This window comes from Melozone crissalis, unplaced genomic scaffold, assembly GCF_028551555.1.
Source record: "Melozone crissalis strain CALT ecotype California unplaced genomic scaffold, PUWL_Pcris_2 ptg000045l_1, whole genome shotgun sequence".
Taxonomy (NCBI): domain Eukaryota; kingdom Metazoa; phylum Chordata; class Aves; order Passeriformes; family Passerellidae; genus Melozone; species Melozone crissalis.
Window position 1 is genome coordinate 20,946,826 of NW_026535823.1, and position 22,167 is coordinate 20,968,992.

Sequence of the window (22,167 nt, forward strand, 5' to 3'; positions counted from 1 at the left end):
AAGTGCAGTGAATGCAAAGTCACCAAGGATTTTTTAATTGAAATTATTTTCCTCTGTGATTCAGGGGAGCTACATTTCTCTGAGTAAAATTGGCTTTTACAGAATTTTTAGTTTATTAATAAAAAAATTGATAGATTGTTTCAAACTAATTAGTCCAATAGTTCAAAACTGAGGGAGAAAAAAGGAACCAAAACCCAGTAACATTTGGTTTCCATCAAGCTGACACAACTATCAGTTCGACCTACCACAATATCCTACATAAGCTAATTTGCAATATTTTAATGCTACTATTTTTTGTATATTGGTTTTTGGTGTTCCATCCTGAAAAAGGAAAATGGAATAATAAACCATTTGTGTGTTAATGATGTGCATAGCACTTCAGTGGCACAGATTCATACTGAAACAACCCCATTTTGCTTAGCTTAATTGATTCCTAACATTTTGATGCTGGAATGTGATATTTGGATTTTTGGAAAAAAAAAAAAAAACTCAAAACCATAATTTATGAATTTCTTTTTTCCATTTTAAGTATAAATATGCTTTAAGAAGGAAAACAACTTTTCATCATTATTGAGGGACAAAAGTCAGAAATTTCCCTTGAGCCTGAAATTCAGATCTTTATTAATATTTGTTTTTGAGCAGCTTGAGTCAAGATCCCCTTCTTGCCAGATAACACAGTGGATAAATATTGGCATTGCTTTTACTTAGTGGAGTCAGTGTTAAGTTATTGGATATTTTGCTCAGTTTGGTTTTTCTCAGTATTGTGTGTTGGTACTCTGGCATAAAATAAGGATATTTGACATTTCTAACCGTTTTAACTGTGAGGGACTGAATCAACTTTTAAAGGGTTGTTACTCTAGAGGAGATAATATTGTAGTATGCTCTTTTTTTGGGCCACCCAAAAAATTAGTCCTATAGAATTATAGAATATACTTCTATAATTATAGAATTCTATGCATTATAGAATATACTTCTTATCCCTCTGCCTCTAAGCTGACTGCTACATCCAGCCTGAAACATTTTATACTGCTCAAAGAAAAAAAGCCAGAAAACTTGAAGAAGAGGAGCTATAACCATCTCAAATGTTGCTAAAAGTGAACATATATTAATACTTTAAATAATTTAATATATTTCAAGTTCTGAAGAATTAAAATTAGTTTTAAAGATTCTATAGATCAAATTAATTTCTTGACTAGAACTAGAAATGTCCCTTTCAGGATAAGAAGTCACTGGAAAATCTCCTTGATACTTTTCTATTCTTCTCAGTACTTTACTTATTCATCTCTTTTACTATAAAAGATTTATCTCTTATTTAAATAGCACCAGATACATTTCATATAGAAAACCAACTTCAAAAGTGTGAAGTTTTCTTCTTACCTGCATTTATTAAAGTGCTCCAAACATTTAGTCTTTTACAAAATTACAGAGAACTACTTGGGTTTTTGACAGATTCAGGGGTCTTGTTTAACCAATAAATTCACCTTCAACCTCAAAACACCTATCTGCCCAGAGCAAGGTGATTTTTGGTTTAACTTTCCTCCTTCCCTGAGGTTTATGATCCCTATATATTTGTGTATAAATTAGGAATCTCTTAAGGTTCTGTAAATATCTAAATGAGGACCATTGAGTTATGTTCGTGAAATTATGTCATGACATAAAGCTCTTACGAATGGGAAATGTAAGGATTTTCCTAATGGTCATTAAAGGGCAAAGGAGGTAGGATTTGGGGCCCTCACTGCAGCCAGACTGCAGGAACTGCTGGCACTCAGTGCTCAGCACACACAGCCTGGACAGACACTGGGGGGACAAACGCAGGTGAGGGCTTGGAGCACTGCTGCACACATGACACCTCTGATCATCAGTTCAGACTCGTGTTGTCCTCTATCCTCTCTCTTTCTGATGTTTCTTTCAGCTGAATGGCAGCCAGGCTCTCAGTATTACTGCTCTTGGAGCCTACAGTTGCTTCAGCAAACCAACCCTGTCTGACTCTGTCCTCAGTGTGGTTTGAAGTTGTTTTGGCCGAAGGAGGAACCGGTGATGGCAGAAAAGCCCCTTTTACTCCAAGCCATTGCTGGGCTTTACATTTCCTAATGCTGGAAACAGATCAGAAAAGAGGAGGGGAGACAGGCTCCCCCAAGCTCTCCTGTAAGACTGCTCTGCTCCCACCCTCAGGACAGGCTATCTGCGGAGATCAGCTCACATCTGAGAGGCAGCAGCAGCTTCTCAAAATGTGCCAGCAGAGTCTGCAGAGTCCTGGCAGGAGCATGCTGATGTCTTTGGGGTAGTTACTTTATGTTCATTTAAAATGCAATTAAACAGAACAAATACTGTGAGGAAATGGACAAGATTTCACATTTACATACAAAAATTAAGGGGAAGATCTTTTCATCACATTATAAATTTTATATAAACATTTTGGAAGGGAAATAATAAGTGGTGATGATATAGACAGATATAATGAAATAACTAGAATTATGGTATTGTCGTCCATGGGGTCAAAAATTGTTCGTAGGAAAGAATTAATAATTTATGGAAGTGTTCATCCCTGTAATTAAATGCTGGGATTGTGAGCTACATCCTGCTTGGTTGTTTTAAGTTCTGAAAAAATTAATCCTAAACTCTAGAAATAGAAACTTGTATGAAAAAAAAACTTTAGGAGGTTATTGCATTTTTGTCTAAAAAGGCTTCTTTTCTCTGATTTATAATGGGATGAGCCTTATTTTCAGACAAAATGCAAGATACAGATAAGGAGAACCGTGGGATTTGTCTCAGAAAGGGAATTGGAAATGAGCAACCAATCTATGATTTTGTACATGTAGTCCAGCTGTACTAAATGGTAATAAGATATTTCAACATATTTCTTAGGAAGTTTATGGTCGCTAGTGCTAGATGCTGTCAGCTGGAGCATACCTGCCCACCCACTGATAAACATGGCAAAGTTCCTGCCTAGGTGTTCTTGAGCTTGAACAAGGAATTTTCTGTATAATGTCACAGAACTAAAATTTTAATAAAGCAGTTATGTTGAATACTACTTTTCTACAAGCATCTTCTGTGCCAATATGGCTTGTACAGCTCTTTGAATACACCAGGAGTTCAATTCTAATTCAGAGTAAAGGGATGAATTCCCATTTCAATGAACTTTACTTGAATGCATGCAAAAGTAAAGGCTTAGCTTTTGGCAGGCTACCTCCTGTATTTTTTCTGACTAATGTTAATGAGTTTGATATTATCATAATGTAACAACTGCATTTCATTTTTAATCTGAATAATTAAAAAAAAAAAAAGCTGGAGTCAGGGGGAGAATGGGGGCAGGGGAAATTACTTGAAATGCAATCTGCCCTGGTTTCAACTTTTAGGTGTACTAATCTTTCTTGGCAAGGAGAATGCACTGAATTTATTTTTGTGCTGAATGTAAGTGGGAGAGAGCACAGGTAAGTGAGAGAAAAACACAAATTCCCACTTGCCCTTGAACAACTGGCCAAGAAGTTCAGCCCTATCCTTCCTTATACCCCATAAATCCACACAAATATAGGCACAGGGGAAAGCTCTTTCTCTAAATAGCCCAAGAAATATCTCTAGCAAGAGGGTTTGGAAACACTGTGTGCCTGTGGGTGCAATGAGGAAATGCTAAAGGACCAAATCCCTCTTGCTGCCTCTGGGTTTGGAAGGCCGTGAGGGTGGATATGACACTGTGGGAGTCACAATAGCCAGATAATGTCTGTGGGAGTCACAATATCAGATAATATCTGCCCAGACCCAATGTGCTCGAGCCCTCAATGAGCTGGTAAAAGTCCCATCCTTCCTCATTACCACCACAGAAACACACAATTACAAGTGCCACAACTGGGCAGTATTCAAAAATTCCTTTTTGTCCAGTGATCACTGACTGATCCAGCTATGGGGTCATCATACAAAAGCAATCCATTATTTTGATTAGTGTAGCACTAAAAGGCCAGCTTGCACATTAACTATTTTAATTGTCAACTACAACAGCACTGCGGTGTAACATTAAAGGTGCTCTAAAGTTTGCTGCTTGCTGACAGTGCATGACAGTTCTGCAGACCATAACAGTTTCCCAAATGCTCTGAGGCAGGCAATATATATTTTATTTTTTTGCCTGTGTAGTTTGAATTAACATGAGTTTGTCTGAGAGAAGTCCAGATGGCTGGATTGTTATTAGTCACCCACACACACTGTTCTCTTGCAGAATGAAAATTTAAGTTCTGAAAAAATGAGGGTGAAGTTGGTTTGTGTTCAAGCCTTTTATTAGTGTGTTTTTAAAATAAAATTACATCAATTCTTTGATGAAAATGTTGTCTTTCTCTGATTTGAATGAAATATCAAGGAAGCTGCTCTAGATTTATTCAGTAGAGGACCAGTCCCCTTCCTCATAAATGGTCATATGTCTGGTCTCCTCAGCTGCCTTTAGATGTTTTTTGAATAAGTTCTGTATTTTGATATTCCCTTAACCCTTAAAGGTTAGAGGGAATTTGCCAAGGAGCCTCTTGCTTGTTTTCCTGCCCTCAGGCAATGGTCTGCCTCTGACACCTTTATCATCTCCCTGCATCGCCACCTGGGACAACATGAAGTGGCCTTGTTTCCTTAAAGCATGGAATAAATACCAATGATGGCTTTTTCTCTCTGAATCCCACCAGTGTCCTCTGAGGCTGCCTTCTTCCCTCAGGTCTATTTCATCCCTTTCTTTTCTCTTTTTCAAGTCCAGAGTCAGATATATTTTTTTATTTTTAGGGTGTTTTTTAGGTGGTTTTTTGAGTTTTAAACATTATTATGAGGTCAAACAGGGCAGTCAGCTACAGCTGCTGGCTGCCCCTGCAGTCAAATCAAGACTTCTGCCATCACATATTCTATAAATTCTTTTTTCTTTGATGCCAGTGTTTGAATTCAGAGTTTATTTTGTAGTTTTTTAGTGTTGATGAGATTATGGAAGAGATTTTTCAAAGGCATAAACAAGACTTCTGTGCCCAAGCCCCTTTGGCTTTCAGCAGGACTAGCTGGTGCCAGAAGCATTTTGGCAATTTTGACAATCTTTCCCTGCTTCTCAAGCAAAGATGGTACAAATAAAAGGTTCTGTCATTTGAAAGGCACTTGTAGAGATCATAAATTGAGGCTTAGATGGATGAACAGTTTAAATCCTGAATGCTTTGTGGTGCAGCTATGCCCCAAAGACCCCGGGGCCTTTGCTGGGTGCATGCCGGAGGTGCCAACCCCGCGAGGATCCCCCAGTGCAGGGATTGGGGTGAGAGAGGGGCTGACTGGGGTGGGACAGTGGGAACCAGTGAGGGGCTGCGAGGAGGGAGGGGTCCAGGGTGAGGAAATGGAATATTTATGGAGAAACCAGATGGAGTAAGGATCTCTATCCCTATCTCGCTTCTCCCTTAATCTGGGGAGGCCTCTCGCTGCAATACCGCGTGACACGAAATTTGACATTTGTGGTGACTGCTGAAGGAGGAAACTGCTAATAATATCAAGGTTCCAGCAGATGAAAAAGCAATTGGATATGAGCTGCTTTCTCCACCTCTCACCTCCACGGATCAAACTACTTAACTGTATACTATTCATTAAGTAAAATCCCACTACTGAATTCTGTTTACCTGGTAAAGAGACGTTTTTGTCACTGTTCCAATTAATCAGTGCTTCCTGTGCACATGGAAAGAGTCTCTAAGATCTGATTCATCTAGTGAGTCCCCTGCTGTTGCAGATAATAGCAGGGTGTGGGTGGGCATGGCTGAATAATATGCCTTAAAATTCCTTTTGGGTTATAAGCTCTTGAGGCGTAATGACTTTTTAGGTACTCTGTCATATGTCACAATGTCACATCATATAATGTAAATATGACTCATGTAATCCACTTTGATACATTGCCATTAGAATATGCTGAAGGGTTTTTATGCAGTGAAATAATCCACACAAAGTGTTTTCCCCTTGAATTTTACTGTTTCAGGTGGCAATGTTTGCAGGAATCCAACCAATCCTTCCCGTTTACCTTAAGACAGAGGAATCTCAAGAGCCTTTTCAGAGTCTCTTGACATGGCAGAGCATGGCACAGTGAAAAAAGCTACTGAAAACAGAGTAGAAGTGGCAAGTTTTGACCCTCAGGAAGAGAAAAATATGACTATTTTAAGAGACAGAAACTCTTAAATCCCTCTGGTAAACAGCAGGAGATGCAGTCTGTCAGTGTCTCGAAGTCTCTGAAATCTGCTGAACCATTTGGCACTGCCTTATAGTGGAAAATGTTTTTTTCTTCTTCTGATAGTAGGAAAGGAGAGATTTTATTGGGTTTCTTTGTTTTTGTTTTGTGTTTTCTTTTATTTGTTTTGTATGTAACATCAAGGACACACCTCAGAGTAGTAAAAACTGTCCCAAACAGAAATTTTTTTCTATATTTACTTGCCAGGTAATCACAGCAGTGATTTGGCATTCTAGCTAATGAGAGGTAAACACAGAAATAAGCAAGCATTTCAGCCAGCAGCTCACTGCTGTCTCTTAAAAGAAGTGGCTAAAAAGAATTTAAAACAAAAAAAATTCTTCCATAAACCCCTAGAACAATAGATCATTATTTTCTCTCCTGTTTTGGTGGGGGTGGAGCTGCTAAGATGGAGCTGATTACCCCAGCTGCAGGGCAGCGTGGCATTGCACAAACAGCAGAGCACAGGCTGTGCTTTCCAAGGAGAGCCTTTGGATTGTTTGGAGTCCACCAGGAAGTCAACTCTGCCCTAGTTTCCGATGCGATTCAATAGGTTATTTTCCAAAGATGTCTGGAGCCAGAATAAAACCCCTCCAACAGGGCCATCAAGAATATTCCCATGATTATAAAACCACAGGGGGACAACTTGTTTTGGGAGGTGCACTGACAACGAACAACAAAACAGTGTATGCATTATCAAGCAGATATTGTGTTCTTGAATAAAAGACTGATAATGCCTGGGCACACAGGGCTGCTTTCTGCTCACAGCTATAAACAGACTACTCCTACTGACTTCAGACAGCTGAGTGTAACTTGGAGGAGAAACTCAAAGTTTTTCCTCTGAGGTGCACTTCATTTATTATTAATTCTGTCTGGGTCCTCCACATTTCAAAACTCACTTCTGCAACGCACTCGCTTCTTTGATCTGGGCTGTAGCCTCATGCACCTCCAAGAAAGGGGGTACAACGTGAGGAGCTTTGGCTTCTGAGCTGTTAATTGATCTAGTCACAGGACAGACAGTGCTACTTGTGCTTTTGGCGCCGGTTTTCCCCTTCCTACATACTTCCCCTGAAGTGGTGACACAGCTTAGAGAGGCACCACTGCCCTCTGCCCCACCCCTTCTCACAGATGCCTTTGTCACACCGGCTGGTCACAGTCTCCCCTCTCACTTGCTGTCCTGCCCTGTAAATTCATCCTGACCTCAGAATATCTGGGGTGCTTGTGACTGTGCTTTTCTTCTTCTCTCTGGTGTTTATTTCTTTTGCTTAGGATGCTTCCTGCCAGGTCCATGCTATTGCAGTGAAAAGGGCTGTGCAGATATGAGCATGCAGCCCTTGTCTGGAGTGACAGTCATTGTCACAGAGGCACCTGTGACAGATGTACACAGATCCATCTCACTCAAGTGTAGCAGTCATAGTCCCTTTTACTTTATTTGCCTACCTAGCACTGGGTGATGCTTGTTAAGGGTTCCTCCTTTGGGCTGAGGCTGAGTCAAAGTATGTAACACCTTTCCCTTGTGGAGGTATTAGTGTATCCAGAAATCCTTCTCCTTCCCCTTTGGGCACAAAAGGACTTAACAACTGCAGATTCTTCTGTGCAGGATGGCCAAGAGACACAACAATACAGGAGAACTTAGGAACAATATTTAGTGTCATTTTGTAATGATGCTGAACAGGAAGAACAAGGGTGTTCAGTTCATCTTGTAATGTGGAGACAGACTTCCTTACAGTGGGATGGACCAGGATTGCTTAAGTAGCTGGAATATTAATTAGCATCTGTGAAATAACTTGAGAAAATAATGAGAACAAGTGAAAATATTCTAAATTTCAAGCCTTGTCAAGGACGTGTGCAAAACTCCCACTCTGAATAGTGGTTATGGAAAAAAATAAGGGCACTAATGTCCTTTATTGTGTATGACGCTGAACACAGAGCAAAGTAAAAATCCTGCACCAGCTAAAGGCAAATGATGCAATTCTGATAGACTTGCTGGAGATACTGTACTCGCTGTTTAATATTTCCCCATCTTATATCCATTTTTTACCAAATACCTTCACAGCAAAATGTTAGACTTTTTCACTCTGTCAGTTTTTAATTGGGAGAATGTGATCTGTACTAGTATCCCTTCCAAGAAGCACAGATTAAGAACTTGTCTGCTGCTTCTGCCAAGTACTTCTTTCAGATAGGAGAGAGAAGATGTTTTGTCTCTCACTGAAAGCAGTGGGAATCAGAGCAGCTCTCCTGAAATCACCTTCCTGTCTGTTGCAATGATCAGCAGAAGAGCAAGAGTGGCTTTTGAAAAGGCTGCTGGCATATGGACAACACAAAGGAGGCTGCACATTGTGACACTCCTAAAGAGGCAAGAGGTTCAGTGGTTGCTTTATGAATCTCACAGCTGGATCACTAAGGTAGGAAACATAAGCAAGCTATCATGTCACCCTTGCAGGAGTGGAGAAAAGATGTTCCTCTCACTGCCTAGAGAGGCTGAGATGCTGCAGTACTTTTTCTAATCAATGCAGGTTATATACAGTATTTCTGAGCTTCAGCTTTAAAAAATGAAACCACAACAATGCAGTGTGCTGCAGCATGCGTGAGTTTGTGTTTGGATTACAAAAGAATTTTGGATGAGTATTTTTCTGCTAGCACACAACTTTGCTGCTGTGCATTTAGACTGACTTGGGAGTATTTAAAGGGGAAAAATAAAAGAACTGCGTAAGGGTTTAAAGATTAATAAGCATGGAAGAATTTTCCATAACTAGGCAACAGTTTCAGGTCTTGGTTCTCACATGTCCTTTCCAATTTTTTTCTAATTCTATTTCACTGCAGATGGATGTGGGGTGGAACAACAGTATGTGATGTCAGGATAGAAATTATCAGTAGAAATTAGTTAAACTTTCAGTGTTCTTACAGACCAACCCTTTCCATTCTCCAAGAGAAGACTCCCTTGCTGTTTTTCCCAAGGCAGAATAATGAGCATTACCAGCTGCACAGCTCTAAGTGATGGAGATAAACAAACCCCAGAAGAGATATATCACTATATTTTTTCAGGAGATTTCAGAGTGTTTTCCATTTAAGCAGTGTTTTCCAAGTAATATGTCTCACTAAAGCCTTTGGATTTTGTGTTACTTGAGTACAGAAGACTCCTCTTTCCCTCTATGACTTGCATGTATGGGCTTGCACACAACCACGTTTCTCTCTCTTAGACTTGCCAACAAGTAATATACTCAACAATTAAAATATTTCACTCTGAAATTACCAGAAGACACTTCAATAGTCTGTCAATATCTGTCTATTTTCATTCAGAAGAGCAGTGATGCCTTAGAATGTGCAAAGAAACAAAGAAAACAGTTGGCAGTTTTCATTTTTTTGTTATGAAGGAGAGACTGTTTTACTAAAATTCAGATGTGCTTTTTTTCCCCCCCCCATGAAAATACAAAACTAGTAAAGCGGAAAAATTGTTTTAAACATTGTCTTAAACCATTCCTCATGACATGGTTCAGAGTTTTGTATCTAATAGCTTTGCTTTTATTTAAAAAGTGCAAAAAGCCCCATTGAAGAGTCATAATACTAGTGCTCAGCTTGTATCTCTGAATGCTGTAATTAATTCTGTTCAGGATTTAGTAAATATCCACCTTCAAAGAAATCAGTCTGTTTGAACTCAATTAAGACTACAGTAAATGCACAGGGCTAATGCATATGGAAGAAAAGGCTATGCTTCTCCACATCTAAAATTGTACATTATGTAAAGGCCCAGAGGCTTTTATGTTGGCCAATATTTCTGAAATATTCAATTGCCAATCAAAAATGACAAAGAAATCATGTTCTAAAGAGATGTAAATATCTGTAGTCATTTAAACTCAAGATACTGAGTGGGAGGCAGAGTTTCTAGATCTGGTTGGAGTCAGGTTTATATTCATGTTGGGAATATGTACACTAAAGTGCTCATGCAGAGAAATAAGAGTAAAAATACAGCTCAAAGGTTAAATGAAAAGCCATGGTGTTAACTTCTCTGACTGACCCTAAAATTCTGTGAGAAGGATATAAAAAGTCTCCTAATGCAGGGAATGGTTGGACTGGAGATGAGAAGTAGGTTAATAATTATATGAGAAGGGTGAGTGAGTTCAGCAGATGCCAAATAGTGATTTTTAAGTTTATTTATAATTCTACAGAACATGTTTTTTAGAATTCCTGTGGATTAATGAACTTGCAACATTGATGCAAACTGAGTCTGTTCAACCAAAATGATACTAATGAGGTAATTTCTGTTGGGCTTTTTCTTGTTTGGGTCTTTTTTATTCAGGGTGGTTAAACCAGATCCTAAGACTGACACTTTTAGAGGAGTCCTGGGTGGATTGGTAGAAAAATGCATTGGAGTAATATATTATGATGACATTTTTGTGTTGGGCAACCTATGTGGCATAGCCATTGAAAATCTCATGCAGGAGAGAGAAAACAAATATGATTTCCTGAGGAAGGTGGGATGAAAGTAATGTTTTCTGCAGAAGTTATGGTAAAAAATCTTATGTGGGAATGGTGCTTAGGAGAAGGTGGGATACGGAGCAGGGTTGAAGGCAGGGGCAGGACGCTCTGCAGTCAGTGCCCGACTTCCCAAAGGCCCCATGGCAGTGCAAGGGGATTCCAGAGCAGCCTGGGCAATTTTTGCAACCTCTCCCACAAGCTGCCCATTTAACAAAAGATTGTTTTGCATAGGGATTTTTACCAGCTCTTTTCATGCTACTTACATACCTATTAGATTGGGTTCAAGTTTCACTTGCATTCATGCTGTATCCAGACAACATGGATAAAGTGTCCAGGCCTACATGCTGTTCTGCACGTTAATTAAGATCCGTAACAGCCTAACAGAGCATGCTGTTGCCTGGCTCCTACTTCCTACACTTTCTCAGATCACCATGTAGCCATAAAGGGGAATGAGTCTGTAAAAGGCACCTTTTTCTAATTGAGGGTGAAGTGTCCTGGCCACAAAGGAAGGATGCTACTGTGCAGAGGCTCTGTCTCCAGAGACAGATTATTCAGTAGAGTCCCTGGATTGTTATTTTTTAATAAACTTTGAAATCCTGCACTCATTCAAGAAATTCAAAGTGTTAGGAACATGCTTTATGTTTCAGCAAATGTACAAGAGGTGCAGGGAACTGGCTACCAGATTAAATAGTTACCCTGTGGCCTGCACTGTAAATGAAGAGGACTAACAGAGGTTATTGAAAGTTGTTCTACTTTGTCACAGAACTGCTGGAGCTGCCTGAGAAGCATTGCTTGCTTTTTGGAAACCCTAGAGGAGAATGTGACCTAGGAACAATCACACCTTTGTAGTCCAATTGTTCCCATGCTTTAAAAAAAAGAAAAAAACAGTAAAGTGAAAGGAAAAAGTGATCAGGGTAGCAATATTGTACAATGTGGCTATGTTTTAAAGTTACTCAGAAAATCTATATATTGTTACATTGCTTTCAGACACAATAAAAGGCCAGTTATTAACCCTGCAATTATCCAGCCTTATCACTGTTATCCACACAGGCTGACTGAGGCTGGAGTTCTAGATGATATTGTTTTCATTACAGTGACCAAAGCAAAATTTAATTAGAGACCCATCTCTCAAATAGACAATTGAAAAATTTAAAGATTAGGAAATTATCCTGATGCTTAATTCCAATAAGATATTTTGCAATTCTGGATGGGGCATTTTTGATAGTCTGGGTAGCTCCTCTATCAATTCACTCTTTAGTGGCTGTAAAACATGATTATGGGGATGGGGGGAAATGGTGTTCATGACATTAAAAAGCATATCCTTCCTGTCAGCTCTGAGCACGGAACAGGAATATCTAATCAAAAGGGCTTGCACTGGATCAGATCAGTTTCTGACTGCAAACTCTAAATCCACATTGTCGGAGCAAGACAAAATGATCTACAGGTAACAGAAATGGAAAAAGTGAATTGATAGGGAGATCAGACTGTGACTAAATGGAAGCAGGGAGGCTGAAAGGCAGCATTTTAATAAGGAAGGCTTTTGTACGGCTTTCAGGTACAGGGCAGATTTGTATGAAACAAAATTTCATCCTGGAGACCATTTAAATTCCATTGATAAGAATGCACTTCATTGCTTCATTTAGAAACTTCCACTGTGTCTTTCCCCCCCTTATTTCTTTGTATAAAAATAAGAACCATCTGTAGGAAGAAAAAATAAAAACCCACACAACTTGTTTGTGTGAGTGCTTTGCTGTTGTTGTTTAGATTTCTAGGAAACAGATGCATGTTTTTCATTTGGGGAAAGCATACATCTGTTCTGCCAAATTCTCTCCAGAAATTCTTAATTTTCCAGTAAGAGCTCATTCAACTACATTTGAAAATAAGAAACTTTCCCTCCATCATCTGTGTACACACAGATATGTTACAAGGAAAAATGGTCATTTTGACACAGTAAGGAATTGTTTTCTCAGCAAATCCATAAGTGTTTGCAAAATGCTATATAATAATTTAGGTGAGAAGGAAAAAAGAGAAGGTAGCAACAAATTTGCTTCTGTAATAGTGAAAGAATATTTGCACAGTTGGAGCTCTTACAGTCTCATATTGAAGAGTGGCATACAATTTAACAAGGTTGAAACCAATAAGGTTGTAAAGAAATTTATGTGTAAGGTTTAATAAAAATGTAATTCTGTCTACAAATTACTTAAACCATTGAGTGGAATTCTATAGTAGCAGTATTATTCTCTTTCATAGTTTAAGTATTTTGTGGAGAGGCTATCATTATGTTACATTTACAGGTCCTCTCCAGAAGGGGAGCAAGGGAAATAACTTCATGAGTTCTAAATGTTAGTCTGCTTTTGGATCTACTTCAAAACATTACTTTGTATATTTTTACATTTCTTCTTGTTTTGAAAAGAAACAACTACAACATAACTGGTAATAGCACATGAGTCATGTTCATTTGTGCCCATTTCAGGGTTTGGATTATACTATCTTGCATTAAGGTATCTTCCTTTGCCTAGGGGATTTTTATCTTCAGCTTAGAAATAGAGGATGAAAAAATGCATAATCAGTAGTCAAATCCCAGTGCAAGGAATCTATGAGTACATCAAGTAGAGCAAACCTATTAACTTGTTCACCTTCAGGGAGAAGATCCTACAGTAGCAATGCATTTTGGAAATAAATTCTAAGCAGGTGGACAGAGCAGCAGGAGGGCAGTATCAGGCTAATACAGCAGGAGGGCAACAGCAGCCAGTTAGAAAAAAGTGAATGCTATGGACTGTGGGGAGCTGCCTATTAGAATTGCCAAACTGACTCTTTCCTACTGCAGGTCTTAAATAAATTAGACCTGCACAGAAATGTGGGCAATGATATCTCCCCACATGGCACAAATAACAATGGAAATGAAAGCCATCCATGTGGGCCCCAGTAAAGCTCTGAATGCTCAGGTGAGGTGTTGCTTCACTCCTATTTAAGCTTGTCACTGTAAGTGAAGCCTGTGGCCAGATGTAAATGGGCCCACAGGTATTTCTTAATGCTGCTGGTATTGTCTACATAGCAGTGAATTTCTTTCAGTGCAGCAAATACAGCTTCTTCTGTATATCCATCCCTAGATCCAGTTCTGATGCCATCAGGTGGTGGTGTGGGACTGGTAGGAGACGAGAGCTCAGCAGGGAGGGCACAGCTTCCTGAAGGAGTGACAGGAAGGGACAGACATCCCTGAATATGCTGCAGAGTGAGAAAGCTGTGCTAAGCTCCTGCTGCAGCCTGTCCAGCCGAGGCACCCTGCAGCCTGCAGACATCCTCTTCCAGGTCACAACAGGGACTCTGTTTTCCTTTGAGCAGCAGATATAAACAGCTGCCTTGAGTTAAAAGTGAGCCCCCAGTGCCAATACAGGGATGGAGATTTCTGTGCAGTGCCAGCCTCACCACTAACACCTCAGAAAGGGGTGGAAGGGATGGCTTTGCTCAGACACTCTGCTAATGGACTGAAAATAGGCCTTGAGTGTTCTGCCTGGGATGCTGCTTGAAGCAGGAGTGATCCATTCATCCTCAGCCCGGATCTGCCCAGAAGAGTCCCCAACTCCCTTGGTTTGTCACGCTGGCTAATGTGTGGCTGCTTGCACTGAAGTGCATCAGTTTGTTCATGTACCCACACCTCTGCTGCTCTGCTTCTGGGGCTCTGGGCTGTTGGCTGCTCTCCTTGGGCAGCCACTGGCAGAGGCTCTGCCTGGCTGTTGCCACCTGCTCGTCTGTCCAGAGATGGCTGATATTCCGCCTGCTGTCACTCTGGCTACAGCTTTATTTTTTTGTCTGTGGCAGCTGGCCTGGTTGTGGGTTGATTTGTTGCATGCAGTGTTTTTTCTCCCCTGACTGCATACCTTAGGCTACAAATTATACTCTGAATTTTCCATCCCACAAGGGTGCAATGGAAAGCCAGTTGAATGCAGAAGAAATCTCCCGCTGACTTCAATGGGACACTAATCATATTCCAAATCACTGATGCTACAGGGTTCATCATGAAGTTTAGCTCTTTGCTCAAAATACTGCACATCTGAGAATAGTTTCCAGTGAATTATATTCTTTTGGAAATGTCCCTGCTCCCTTATTGAGGCTTCTTAGCATTTGTGCTTCTAGGCCTCACCTCTTCTTAAGAGCCACTCTTGAGAATGTATCTTTAGTAATTTCAGTCTGAAGAAAATTCCCCCTCCTAAAGTGCCCTGGTCTGCATTTCATTCCATTTAACCAGTGAAAAAGGTTTCTCCCTGCTGACGAAATTGTTCTTTCAAGGCAGACATTCTCCCTTTAGTATCCTGAGAATGGAGCTGAATTTTTGAAAGAGCAAATTTCTCTGCTGCACCTTTTGAGAGTTGCTGGAGTTTCCCTTGGGTTCCTCTCTGTCCTCCCAGTAGATTACACATATTAGTGAGACACTCAGCAATTGTAACTCCATCCTCTTTATTTCACTGTTTCACAGAGAAACTTGAGATACAGGGAGAGTCTGCCCATGGGTGAGTCCCAGCAAGCTGAGATCCCTTAATAGTATTTCATAGTTGTGAGATTTGGTTATGCAATGTTTTTGCAATGACCTTCTTGTAAAATTCTTTCCACTTTAATTAGAGGCGCATCAATATTTGTCTTCTAACATGGATTCAGTAGAGGCGTAACACTAACAAATCATCACCTGAAAACTGACAAGTATTTTAGTACAGTGACATGTTTCTAAAACTTTGGTGTGATGAGTTTGTCGTGATTAGGTTAGAGCAGGATGGCAATAGAGAAATCAAACACATTTAGGTAGGAATTTTTTCTATTTTGATAAAGAATAGAACTTAGAATCACAGTTAATTCATAAGGCTAACCTTGGATCTTTAAAAAGGAAAAAGAAAGGTATATCCCCTTTGCAAATAATTGTAATGAGGTTTGAGACTTTCAGTTGTTACAAGTAAAAAAAATATATAGCAACTGAACATAACAAAGGTGATCTATGCTAAATCAATTTTATGTTCACAAAAGCTATTAATGGATGCTTATTGTTAAACTTCCAGCAAAAACTGGCATGGGCTTTTGGCTTCTGTTTTATTTCTTAGGGTACACACCATGTCTCAAGGTCATGAGTTTTAAAAGCTTTCAAGGGGCTTCTGCTGATTGTCCCTCACGAGGTCTGGTTGCAAAAATGTACTGACTGTGTCAACATTCATTTATTTCCTATCATGCTAAGGTTTAGTTTGGGGCTTTTTTGCCTGAGAGTTGGGTTGCAGTTTTTTTGCAGTGCAAGGTTTAGCTGACACATTTACTAATTTTTTTTAAAAGTGTGGTAGTGACTATGGTGTCAGGTAAAGCTCCCAACTTACATCTATTTTTTTAAGATAGGAAGCACATTAAGAAATTAAGTTTCTACAATTGGTCTGCTCTGAAGCTGATCTGGAGAGTAAAGTTACCCATGGAATTGGCCTACAGATGTCTCTAATTTCTGGAGTTTCTGCAGAGTGTGTGACTTCTTTGGCAGTTACACAGTTTGAATGTGCTACCTCAGGAGAAAAGGGTCAGCTCTGCCAGTGCTCTGAGAGACATTGGCTGGGAATCCTGTGCACACAAGTTCTGGTTCATCCATGCCAGTCAAGAGAAAAACACTACTCAGACTAGACAAAGGAAATAGGATGAAGAAATTAAAAACAGAATTTACTGAGTTGAAAAAACAAAAACCCCAAAACAGTTTGTTGAACCTATTCTGTTTCATAAAGCTCCTAAAATGTAACGAGCGATAGAAGGATAGAAAATCAAAGTCCCTTTATTTAACAATAGGTTGACTTTATCACTTGAAAAGTACATGAAGTTCAGTGTAATCAGAGCCAGGTTTAAAACAGTTAATGTGGATGTGCTAATAGAAAACCAAACTTTCTGAAATTGTTCTTTTTCAAAAGCAAACTTTTTGCCCTCCAAAATATTGATTCAATACTTAAGGGAAAACATGGAATTCTGAAAAACTGAACGTGTTCACAGGCTGTTTTAACCAAAGGGGTTAGTATTGCCCTTATTTTCTAGATATTCCCACAATGAAAAGAGTAGAAAACAGAAGTGCACTACCATCATTGATGAATGAGAAAGAAAATCAAAAGTAGGGCAAGAAGTCTTATGCACAATTGATAAAAATGTACCTGCTTCACCCAACACTTCACTGTTGACTTTACATAATGTGGAAAACAATCATAACAGAAATAGTAATATACACTAGCAGTAACAGAAAGCAGCACAAATTGAGTGCAAACAACATGATAAAAGAAAGTCACCAGTCCATTTAGTCAATAAAGATCAGAATTTTCAAGGACCATGCTCGAATCCCTGTTATTAATCAGGCTCCCAATTTACAACAGATGATATTGTGCAGCTGGTGATTGATAATCCTTCCAGGCATAATGTCAGTTCTTCCTTGAACCATGAAGACACAGCTTGTGTGTGTTTGAGATCTCATAGATTGGTGAGCTCCACAGTTCACCAGCTGCCCAAATTACTTTCTATTGAAAAAAAATGCTTTTATTTGGGTAAGAGGGGAAACAAATTCGTAATATTCCTCTGCTCTTTTCTTCTTTTTTCTTTGCAGATGTGGAGGTAAATTTGCAACACGTTGAACATAAAAGTGAAAGCTATTAGAAGCAATAATATTGCTAGAAAATAAACATCTGTCACTCATGCAGATATCATCCTGTAAACCCGTCTAACTATATCTAGTTTCCCTCCTGATTGTATCAGGGTGGCAAGACAGGGATTTCAGTGACAGACATCCAACCTGGGACAGAGCTATGCATATTTGTATTTTTTTTACAAGGCCTCATCACTCCTAAAAGATGTAAATTTTAAAATTTGCTTTCATTGAGAAAAGAAATTATGAGGAAAAGTTTGTTACCTTGGAAGAGAGAGTCAAAGTTATCGTGGGGCTCTGGCTTTCATAAAAATTTTACCAAGTTTTTAAATTGTCTAATGAAAAAAGAGCATGAATAATTTAAATGGAGACTGCATTTTCTATATTAGAACCATACTATACCAATACAACAGAAGAGACAACACTTGAGACAGCTTAACTTAATCCTCTTCCTCCCAGACTTTGATGACAATCTTCAAAACTGCTACAGAACCTCTATATTAAAGGCAGATTTCCCCTATCTTTCTAATAAATTGTTGTTAGATTATTGGAATGCAGCCTTAATAATTTTAATCAATGAGATTTTAACTTTTGCATGTGACCTCAGCAATATCATGAAAATTGGATATAGACCAGTGGAGAATTTTGCATTCCAAGACACTAAAACCTTTCTATGTAATTTTTTAAAACTTTTTTTTTCATCAATTATAACAAATTAATTCCCAATTCTGACAGGTCTGTGAAGAATCAGAAAGTTTTGTTTGTGGTAGGGGCATGAAAATCCAAATGCTTACACTTTTAGTCCTATTTGCCCATATCTGTATTTTCTTTACAGTGTACAGATGTAACAGGTCACACATCCCCTATAAATAAAGCTTTCTGCCCAGAGATCTGCAACGTAGGCAAAATATGATCCTCTGCCAATAAAACCATGCCCTCTCTTGAATGATACCAATCTGTAAGTTGGCATTTTGCATTACGTGCTTATTTGTCAAGCAGCAAATTGATTTGTTCAAGAGAGAAAGAGAATAATGTGCAACCTAATAATCCTGAACTACTGTAGGATATGACAGAAAGGTTTAGGTGCTTATTTTCCAAAGGGCATGCTCTCATTTTAAATCAGTGCTCTTTGATCTGAAATAAAAAAGAAGGTGAAAGAAAGGTAATTTCTATCTGATCAGTGTTTTCCTATTCTGGGCCCTCTAATCTGGTGTCCATCATGTAATGCAAGTCCATCAGCCTGATCAGATGACTTCTTTCAAAACTTCATCCATTTTCTGTTCCTTGCTTGTGGGCTTTTGCCACGAGCTACCAGAGGTAACCTCTGAAGAGCAGAGAGAAAAAGGTGAAGTGAAGGTGAATATGTGGGGAAGGATCTCTGGACGGAGTTTTTTACAAGGCAGGAGAGAAAGAGGAAAAAAATTTACTGAATAAAAGTAATGCTTAATCATTTTTAATTAGCATTAAATTAGAGATGTAATCTTTATACAGTGAACCAGAATATATATTAAGTATTTGCCTAAGAAACTGGACCAACAAATATTCATAACTAGAGCTGGCTATACTTTTTGTGATAACCACTGATTCTGTGATAAAAATGCTTGTTTTCATAGAAATGAAAAGCTTCTGTCTTGAACAGTTTTTCATTTTGAAGCCTGTGTTACCTTAAATCAGGTACTAAATGACTAGTGTCTGATTTTCCCATAGTAATAATAAAGCAGCCTCCCCCCGTGGCTTCCTTCTCCCCAGACCTCACTGATTTATGGCCAGCTCTGGAGCACCAGTTTCTGTCATGTCTATTGCTTATTTTATTTCTTTTAAATTATTGTTCCTGTTGTGATAGAGCACAGAGTATCTTGTTGCAAACCCTACGGGCACTGGTTGAAAAAATAGAAGAGTTCCCTTTCCTTATCAAGTTTTAAATTACTCCATCTGAAGATAGAAACTGTGTGAGAAAAACTAAGGCTATTGCAAGAAATAACAGCATAATAGTGAAATGATTATGCTTCCCATCAGAGAGGTGGTCCAAAATGTGAAAATGTCATCAAGTATCTTGGGAAAGACATTTTTTGAAATTACAGCCAGATCTACACTTCAGCCAACAGAACAAGCAAAATGAGATGTACTCTGGCTCTTTATACAGAGAAAAATGGAGGCCTCATAAGTATCTGCTAGTCTGAGGTAGAAATTTTGGAACTGCAATTTTGTGATTGAATTAAACTGTTCCCATTCCTAATTTTATTACAGACTTTGTCAGAGGAATGGCTAAATGTCTGCTCATTAGTCCTGATCTCAATCTTTATCTCAGGGGACTTTTATCATCATTAGTGTTAATTCTATTAAATTAATTGAGAGGTTGTTATTTTCATCTATGAATGGTGTGTATTTTTGATTGACTAGTCAATGACAAGTCTCTTTTCATTTTCTACTATAATAAGGCTATGAAAAAGAAAAGAAGTTGAATATTTGGGCAATTAAGTTATACAGTAATGACAAGGTCAGGGCAAAGTACATTGTGGTAGTTTACAAGTGACTAAGGCATTTGAGTTTTCATGTTCCTTACAGAAATTGTAATGAAAATAAAAAGTGACACATGAATCCATTAACATGACAGCACAATAAAAGGAAGGAGAAATAATTTTAAGCATACAAGTATACATCAAAGTAGTTTGAAGGGATCAGAGACAAACCACAAGAGAATTCTGACTCTTTCCAAAATAAGACAATACACCACAGAATACATACATTTGCCATTCCCTCCTAAACCTATGTCGTTCCCAGTTGGTTTCCTGTATTTCAGGAATGTTTTTCCTTGTTTTATCTTTTCGATCTGCCCTACCTCTGAGTAAGACCTCTGAGTCATGCAAAGATGGTTCTATTCATTGAAGTCTTGATGTTGGTGTAATGAATGTGCTGCTTTGCCGAGAAAAGAGCAGCTCTCATAAAAAATGTGTGAAGCTGTGCCAGTAAAAAGTGACACATTTATAAATATGGAACAATGTAGTCGTATTAAACCTATGCCTGCAAACATCCTGCATATTGCATCACTCTGGTTGAACTGCTTTACCCAATAGACTTGTGGAATTCATTTGCTGAAAAAGAAAGAGCTGGGCTCCTGTCTTAAAGTTTAGCAGAGACAAAAAAGTTTGGAGGAGGAGAGTTGTACTACTAGCTGTTTGCAGCATTTTTTGTGGCTAAGGTGGCAAGCAAAGGTGTTACAAAATAATCATTTGTTCTGTTTCACCTTTACAAAATAAGAAAAATATTACTTCACCTGAATATGTTATCAAATGATGCAAATGATCTCTTCAAACACCTGGGGTACTCTAGGCTTTCTAACAAAAAAAATTAAGTATTGTCATCATTTATCTTGCACAGTACCTGCACAGGAAGCTCATGTGAATGGATGACAAAGATCTTGACTTAATGTATTAAGAGCCTGGTCAAAAAAGATAAAAGGTGGGCTTCATGCTGACTTTCCCTGAGAACTTTGCTTCGAATGAAGGTGATCCCTAAAACACATAGGGAAGTTAAGAGCTCTTTTAAAGTCTGCTGAATGGGAGAGATCCTTCTGAGTCTGCTGTGCTCTACCTGCACAGCTCACTCTGCACCTGGCCAGAACCTTTCTTTTGGGCCCACCCTGCAGTGTTCCCAGTGACTGTGGGTGGCACAGCACTGCCTACATCAAAGAAATCTCCAGCTGTCCTGTTAAAATCTGTCTTCATTCTCTTGGCACTTATGGCAGAGTACAAAGGAGACAGTCAGGGTCAAACCTCAACACTTCACTGCAGAATATTCTCACAGTGATGCTCGGTTTATGCAGGTACAGCAGATTCACCTGGGGACCTTAGATTATTTTGCAAATCTACGGTGAAACAAACTGTTCTATTTGCAGATCTTGACTACATCTGATGCAGACAGGTTCTGCTCCAGCTCAAGCTCCCAAAGGGATCTCATGTCTGCTTTTGCCAGGGAACCTGTGTTCTTGCACAGAACATGGTGACTGCTCAAAACAACCATTGTTTTAGCAATACTCTGGACTAATATAATCATTTTTCCAACACCATTACTCTTTGGATGCCTAATGTAAATGTAACAAATTAGCCTTGCTGCTACCATTGCAATGTTAATTTAACAGAATGCACAGATTTCTGTGTCTGTAACACATCCCATCCAGCTGACACATTAGGGTGGCAGGTTTCAGGCTGTTCAGTTATCTCCTGTTCTTGTGATAGCAAATTTTGCAGGATTTTGACACCTTGTCTTTCAGTTTCTCTCTCTCACTCATCCTTTCTTGCCTTTTGGGAATGAAGAAGAAACTTTCCATCCTGTGTCTCTTCACATATCAGAGTGGATCTCTGAGTGATTCCCTCAAGACAGCTCATGAGTTCTCTAACAAAGAAAGAATTAATTCATGTGGATTTCTTTTTTCCTGGCCTAATATTAAAAGGAGAAAATATATCTATTTATGAATCATCAGCAAAATTCATTGATTTCATCCAGACTTTGTGTGTCTTTTCACTGAATGCAGCTGCTATTTCCAAATAGTATTTGATAAATCTGTTCTTTTAGTAGATGGTATTATCACTTAGAAAAGGATATTAATGTGCTGTCTTTGTCACTCATTATGAAGCTGAAAACCTGAAAAGGGTAAAGATCATCAAACATCAGAGCTGCAATAAATCTTTTCTTTTTTTTATCACCTAAGAAATTTCTGTGAGGTTTTTAAAATGCATGGTAAGCTCTGGATCCTTGATCACAGAATAGCTGAGGTGGGCAGGGATGCCCCTCTGGAGATCATCTACTGCAAATACCTGCCCAAAGCAGGGTCAGGGAGAGCATGTTGCTC